The sequence below is a fragment of the Choloepus didactylus genome, chromosome 7, assembly GCF_015220235.1.
Source record: "Choloepus didactylus isolate mChoDid1 chromosome 7, mChoDid1.pri, whole genome shotgun sequence".
Taxonomy (NCBI): Eukaryota; Metazoa; Chordata; class Mammalia; order Pilosa; family Megalonychidae; genus Choloepus; species Choloepus didactylus.
The window spans coordinates 123,649,825-123,656,113 of record NC_051313.1 but is presented as its reverse complement, the minus strand read 5'-3'; the positions used below and the strand labels follow the sequence as shown (position 1 = coordinate 123,656,113).

Below are 6,289 nucleotides of genomic sequence, written 5' to 3'. Positions count from 1 at the left end.
CTCAACCAATATTTTCTGTATAGCCAGTTCCCAGTTGATTTTATTTCAGTTAGTTCAACCATGTGGGCATTGATTCCACCAGTCATGCCTATGTAATGAGACTTCATATCAACATAGGACACCAAGCTTGGATGAGCTTCCACAAGTCATAAGGACTGTGCATCTGGACTCCACTGGAAAGGGCATGGAAGCTTACATTTGACACTCCCCCAGACCTCGCCCTATACATCTCTTCCTTCAGCTTCTTCTTATTTGTATTCTCTACTATAATAAAACTATAATTGCAAGGGTAACACTTTCATAGAGTTTTGTGATATTTTGGTTTCCCCTTAGTGTTTTTATCTGCCATTGATTATTGCTTAGACCCATTATTTCAGTAGGCCTTTCAAAATGGTGATAGTCTACCATTCCCACTACATTTATTAACTGCAATTCAGCTATGATGAAGAAAAAAAAATCTTTATCCACTGTTTGGTTATTCTGATATGTAATTCATGCAGGAAAGACATGAGAAATATCTGTTTCTTTTCCCAATATTTTTCCAGATTTCAAAATAATGATTTATTGCTCTAAAAGTTCCCAAAGTTGATCAATGGGTTTTTTTTTTTTTTTCAATTTCATTAAAAACTAATAGATTTCAACCATATTCATTATATTTCAATCATTATTCTTACTGACGTTCAAATTGCCTACTCTTTGGGCAGTAGAAACTCCTTCAAAACGGCGTATCATTTTTTCTTTCTTTTTTTTTTTTAGAAAAGAGTACGAAGAACCTAATTTATTTTCTGAACCATTTGAGAGTAGGTTGCGAGAATACCTCTCATCATACCTGAATGCTTGGAAAGAATTTCCTACAAATAGGACATTGTACATAATTGCCACACCTCCTCTATCTTCTCTACGGGTTAGGCGGCTCTATATCTTGTGCCGGATGAGCCTCAGCCGCATAGGGTCCAGACGCTTCTTGTTCCAAGCCCGGAAATGGTTGTACTGCAGCCGGGAGGTCTTGGTGGTGAAGAGGTCTGGAAAGAGCCTGGGGAAGAGCCCATCGGTGAAGTTGTCCACCGAGAGGCTCTGCTGCATGATCACCCTCACCTTTTTGTCCAATAGCAGGTACGGCAAAGGCACCGGAAAGGAGAGGCGAGGGGACCGTCAGCTCGTCCAAGGGGATCTTGAAGAAGTTCTTGCTGTTTCTCTCAGGGGTCAGTGGGACCTCTCGAATTCCTCACGGAACCCCTCGGGGTTGATGACACAGTTCCCGAGGTCTCTGTCCTCGGGTCCTGGCACGCGCACATTGTGCTGCTGCTGCTGCTGCTGGTACGAGCGCCCCAGCTCCTTGACCCCGCGCCAGCAGCGCTTGTCCAACTTGACCGCGAACTTCAGAGCGCAGAGGCAGTTGTTTTTGGCGGTGGGTAGAGTAGCTGTACGTAGTGGTGTATCAGCTTGATAAGGAATGGATCCAACTGCTTCCTGCCCAGGGAGCCGCTTGCGCAGGTTCTTGTGAGCAAAGACAGGGAAGAGGTGTCCCAGCAGGTGGAAGGCAAAGTTGCTGATGGACAGGCTGCCCTTGTAAATGCAGTGCAACTGCTTCTTGCTGAGTCTGCATTCGGTGCCTGGCATATGAAAGTCGGTCTGATAGGTCTCCAGTTTGTCAAAGTCGATGGGCACCAGTCACATCTTCTTGGAGCTGTGCCTGGGTCGCTTGCCTTGAAACTGCTTTCCACTTTGACCATGAAGATGTTGTCTGGCAGGATGTAGGAGCCATAGCTGTTGCCTGGTGGGTGGGTGGGTGGGGGGGAATCTCAAACTCACTGCTGACTTTCAGCACTAGGCCCTCGAGCTCGTCACCCTGCTGCAGCCAGGCTTCCTCCTCCGGCATGTTGGGGAAGTTGATCTCCGTGTAGTTGTGGATAATCTGCAACTTTTGTGGGACCAGCTCCTGCTTACCGTTGTCCCCATAGCAGCTGTACTGCTCGTCAGCTTCCGATGGTCAAAGAGCTTGGGAAAGAGCCGGTGGAGGGAGGAAGGTGGCAAACTTGCCAGGCCACGAGGCTTCATCCAGGAACTCCGCGAGGTCCTGCGGGTCTACCACATAGTCTGAAGCGATGGCGCTGCTCTGGTCCAGAAACATGGCCTCCTCCTTGTCTTTGTTGTCCAGTAAGTGGCCGGCGTCCACGCGCTCGACCTCAAAGGAGCTGATGACCTGGCCACCTGACAGGCTGTCCTCCATTTTCTGCTGAGTCTAGAAGCGGCTGAAGTCCTTCAGCTGGGGTAGCACTCGGCCTGCCACATAGCAGTGTTCTGCACCGAGGGGTAGTAAACCTCCTCATAGTTGCGGATGAGCTGCAGGTGTAGCGACTCCAGCTTATCTTTCGTGGCAAAGTCGCAGGCTCTGCAGCCATAGGAAAAGTCGACGTTGCTGAAGAACTCTGGGAAGAGTTGCACCAGCAGGTGGCAGGCCAGGTTGCCACTCAAAAGGCTCTGGTCCACAGTCTGCTTGAGCTCTGGGGCCCCGTGCGGCTGGAATTTGGCCACTACCTCGGTGGGGCTCACCTGCTTCTTGATGCGGCTCACTTCCAGGAGAGCAGGTCCACCTTCTGCAGCTGGGACACACTGGAAGTGAGTGTGCTGAGCAGGTAGAACATCTTCTGGATCAGGAAGTGGGTGTTGGGGTGTCCGGTGGCTGCTGCAGCGCTGCCGCAGTCCGGTTTCTGGAGCGCATTGAGGAGCTGCGGTGGCTAGGGGCTTTTGCTGGGGTTCGTCTTCTCGAAGAGCTCGTACGAGTTGAGCAGGTCCCCCGCAGGGGGATTCTCCTTTTCCATGATGCTGTGCGAGATGCCGCACACAGGCCTCTTGTAGGAAGGGGTTTTCAGGTCATTGCCGGGCTCCTCTTGGCCTGGCCACGCAGAGTTCTTGCCCTCGCCTCCCTGTTCCCCATTCTTCTGGCAGCGCGAGCCGCTCTCCGGGTTCCTTATGCCTGTAGGAGTGCTCGGGAATCAGCCGCCTCCCCTTCTCCTGGAGACCCAGTCTGGCTGGCTATCGCTGCCAGGCTGCTTCTGCTCACTGGAGTCCTGGAGGGTAGTGAATACGCTGTCGAGAGGGAGCTTCTCAGAAGACATGGAATTCACTGAGCAGTCCAGGGCGCATCTTCGGCCTGTCTCAGCTTTCACAGTGTTATTTTTAGAATTCTTTTACCTCTTCACTGAATTCAGTTGAGTTCATCTTCTATTCCACTGAGACACGAGTTCTGTACTTTGCAGAGCGGGGCGCGGAGTTTGGGTCCCACGTTGAGGGTGGGGGCTCAGAGAGTAGGAATCTAGCGTGCAGGAGTTGGCTGCGGCAGTGCCGGGAGTTGCTGGGGTGGGCTGGTGGTCGAATATTTTCACCTCGTGTTGTATGTGGCCCCAAGCTGCGCTTTCGCGTGACGTGACAGGACCCCTATCTTACTTGCTTTTCAGTAAGGTAAGATTTTCCAGACTCTTCCTGTATATTTCCTAGGCCTGGCATCATACATCTGTCTAAGGGGGCCTCATTCCTTTAATGGAAAATAGTATTTGGGGAGCAGAGTCCTGGTACTTAAGTGTTTTAATTGCTGCTGGACCGGTCATTGCTTCTTGGCCTTTTCAGTGGGCAGGGCCAAGCGGCATGTATTTCTTTGTAAGAGAAAAAGGCATTATGATTTCATTGTGATATTTCCAATTCAAATTTAAAACTATAGGATTTTTAATGAAATTTCTTGGATCAGTTATCTACTGGAACGTCTCTCTCCCACACTGAAAACCTAATTTCCAATAATATCAACACAATTACGTATTTGATTATTCCTATGACAGACAGATAATACTTTAAAAATTCAAGCATTACTTTCAGCTTTATGAGTTTCTGAATACTATTTAAAATTTCTTTGGTGTTATTTTTTGTCCTTCAGATACATCCCTCTAGAGATATGTAGTCAAATCATTGTGTTTTACCATAACTTGTAATCATAATTCTCTGTGTGGTTAAGTCACGAATTTGATGTACTGTTAAGTTCATTTGTTTTATTTATTTATTTTAGGTATATTTTGCTTGTGCTGATTTACTTTTATTTTACAAGTATTTAAGATAATTACATGGCCCCAAGTCAAAACCATAACACTTGATACATTCAGAGACGTTTAGCTTTCCTGTTTGTCCTTTCTACTCTATTTTCCTTCTTCCTGTTGTGGATAACCATACCGCACATTAGATATTGTTTTATCTTTTCTTTATATACAGATATCTCCCCCTTTCTTAAAAGTGAGCAGATTTTCCAGACCTTTTTTCGTTTAACAGTATATCCTTGATTACTTCACAGCAATATGTGGGACAGTCCTTAACCCTTTTTCAAAGCTCCTTAGTAATTGTAGTAATGTAGCATGGTTTATTCAATCAATCCTTTGTTGGTAGACATTTATTAAGGAGATTTAAAGCTCATCTAACTTATGATATCCATCTGAAAGAAAATTGAAAAAATATTGATTGCACAGATTTGTGTATATATTTAAGACCTCTACTAACTGGGAATAGTTTAGAAGGAATTTTTTTTTTTTACTTTTATATATTTCCAGACTGTCATAATGTCTGATGTATACAATGTTTGGCACTTAAAGGAGTTTAGTGGGAACTTAATATGTAGTATTTTGATGCTTGATCATTGTAACATGTTGTTTCTAAGCTATCTGTCTATTACTTGTATGTATTTAAGAGTTTTTCTTTGCAAAAAGTAAAAATAGGTAGACACATGAAAAATTATGTCGGTCCACCACTCTGTTGATTTCCATAAAATCAAATTAACATAAAGTGGGTTTAATATTGATATTTGCATTCAGTGGTATTGAAAGGTATTTGATTTAATTGGATTTTTGGGGGGCAGGATGCTGATTTTCAGTCATGGCTACTTGATTAGCTAATGAATGATGCTATTAGAAGGAGAATGAAGTAATATATTCTTTTCTTTACCATATTTCTTTGGTAAAGCAAAGAGTAGTTCCAAAATGTTGACCACATATGATTATATTTATTTAATGATTGTTTCGTTTGGACTCTGTTTACCAACCAAAGTTTGTTCCCTCAGGTTATTTACTGATACTCTTTGTTTTCCTTTATATGCATACTGAGTTTTAAGCTGTGGAGCTCTGCCACTCTTTTTTTTTTTTCACATGAATATTCTCTGCCAAATTCAGATGTAAGAGAATACTTAAAGTTCAGCCTATGTTCCATCTATTTTATTAATCTCTCACCATCTCCTTTAAACCAGATGATTGCTCAGTTTTTGGAAAGGCTTTTGCACTTATAAGTGCTAAGTGACTTAGTACTTAGGTTTGGATAATTTGGTAATGTCCTCTAATTGTGTCTGTTAAAAAGATGTAAAGCTGGTGATGTTGCTTACATGGATTATCTTCCATTTTTATTTATATCTCAAGGAGCAGGAAGCGCAAAATTAATTTAAAATTGTCAGTCAGATTCATTATATGCTTGTATTAGGACCTCCTTTGGCTTCAAGCATGCCCCTGGCACCCCAGGACTGTCCCAGTTTGGAAAGAACTTGCATCCTTCCACACATAGGAGTTGTCTTTTATTGTCTATTCTGAATGGTTTTAGCTCATGTGAAAGACGAGGTAAAGATAAATCATTTAAAAATCATAGTAAACCAACGAATGAGGTAACAGGAAAAAAGGGAAGTCAACAATGTGTGATTTTCTTGTGTGTTCAGGAAGCCATCTCTACAGCCATTGGCATCCACTGTTCTGCATACTGCATTGTAATATATTATATATACTTACATATGATTAATAAATATATGCTTTTATTGACATATGTGCTTGTTTGGATATATTATGTCCCCCAGAAAAGCCATATTTTTTAATTCAATCTTGTGGAGGAAGACTTATTAGTTGATTAGGGTGGAAACTCTGATTGAATTATTTCTATGGATGTGTGGACCCCGCCAATTCAGGGTGGGTCTTAATTAGATCACTGGAGTTCTTTCAAGAGAGCTCACACAGAGAGCAGAGAGGACAAAATGCTCCAGGAGAAACTGAGAGAGACATTTTGGAGAGAAGCTGAGATATGTAATCCAGAGTTTGCTGACACAGCTGCTGAGGCTTGGAAACACTTGGAGATGCTAAGCTAAGAGATGAAACCCAGAGTTTGCCCCAGAGAAGCTAAGAGAGGACCCCGAGATGCTTAGAGGGAAATGCCCTGGGAGAAAGAAACAAGGATGCACAGGAGCTGAGAGAGAGGACAGAAGACAGAAGCCCAGAGACGT

The 6,289-nt window shown here is 43.8% G+C and overlaps 1 pseudogene; it reads right to left on the bottom strand.

Moving 5' to 3' along the window:
• Positions 1-851: 851 nt before the first annotated feature.
• LOC119540776 lies at positions 852-3,222 on the bottom strand (annotated as a pseudogene).
• Positions 3,223-6,289: the final 3,067 nt, after the last annotated feature.